Here is a 1,543-nt window from a genome sequence, read left to right on the forward strand (position 1 = left end):
TCCCTCAGCTGTGGTGGCTTCATCATCATCATCACCATCATCATCATCATCATCATCATCATCACCATCATCATCATCATCATCATCATCATCATCATCACCATCCATCATCCAAACTGTAAAACTCTGACCTGGACTAAGTTTGTCCTCTCTCAGCTTCCATAGTTTCTGTAAGAAAACAAACTTGTTAACATGTTAATTTATATTTTAAAACGTTAAAACAATTTTATTTTTCCCGTGTTTTTATTTTCCATGTAACTAATTACTTCATCAGTATTTTAGCTGTTAATGTCTCAAAATGTTTGTTTTTTGTATATTTTAAACTTTTCAAAATATTTTCCATATATCATTTTTACAGATCTTTACTTCTGTTTATGTCTCTTCATGGTACTTTTAGCTTTTAGTTATTGTTCGGCTATCCTTTTGCTACTTTTAGCTGTTAGTTGTTTTCTTTAAACAACCAAATTTGAGCTTTTTTGGCTAATGTCAGCAGACTTTAGCACTGTTTTCACAGAAAATACAGTTTTTTTGTTTTCAAATAACAGAAATTTTAAAAGTTAATTTTTTGTTTCTCGTCTCCGCCGCTCCTCTTTTACTTTTTTTAATTTATTTTGTCGTCCTCGGTCCAACAGAACTCTGCAGAACTTCTTATAGACCCCAGAACAGTTTCCTGAAGCCCAGGAGGACGTGTCCAAACTGAGATGTGATTAAAAAGTGTTTTTGTTGTTGTTTCTCCTCTCGGGGTGGAGGCAGGACCGGGGTGGGGATTTGCAGCGCGGGGTCGCCTCGCAGGGACCCCCACACGGGCTTGTGCCGGCCCTGCAGCCGGAGCAGAGATGATTTGTGTGCAGCCTGGCTCGGGTTTTGTTCCCGCTGAGCTCCATTTGAATAAGAAAGCTGCCAATAGAGTGGCTGAGGCAGAAAGAAAGCGGCACAAAAGGCCCGAGGAGCTGAATTTGGACGCAGGACAAACCAGGAGAGGAGTGAAAAGAAGCGCAGGGCGGACGGACACAAAGGAACAATTCACCTTATAATCGCTTTGATATATTATACATGCCTGAAGACTCTAAACATTGTGTAATTATTTATAAATGACCCCCCCTGCACACACAAACACACACACACCGGCCCCCCGCAGCAGAAAGGCTCTGCAGGTCTCTGCTTCTCCTCGGCTGCAGAAACAGAATAATTAATGGAAAATTGTATGCTTGTCTCATAAAGATGTCTTTAAAAACCACTTAAAGAAACCTGTTTGTGTTGGACCGGTCTGGAGACAAAGAGCCGGGCCGAGCCGGTCCAGGTTCTGCTGGTTCTGGTTCTGACTCGCTCAGGGGACGACGGGGTTCTGGTTCTGAGTTTTCATCAGAACTTTTCTTCTCAGGATGTCTAGAAAACAAAGAAGACTAAACTTTAACTTTCGAAAATTTTCAAAATAAAAGTTTGTTTAAAGCAGTGACGTCACTAGGCCGAAATAATTTAAAGACCCCCAAAAATATTTTGGTGTAAAAAATTATTTATTTATTTATTTACTAAAAGTCAACAT

This window comes from Austrofundulus limnaeus, unplaced genomic scaffold (genome assembly GCF_001266775.1).
Source record: "Austrofundulus limnaeus strain Quisiro unplaced genomic scaffold, Austrofundulus_limnaeus-1.0 Scaffold89, whole genome shotgun sequence".
Classification (NCBI taxonomy): Eukaryota; Metazoa; Chordata; class Actinopteri; order Cyprinodontiformes; family Rivulidae; genus Austrofundulus; species Austrofundulus limnaeus.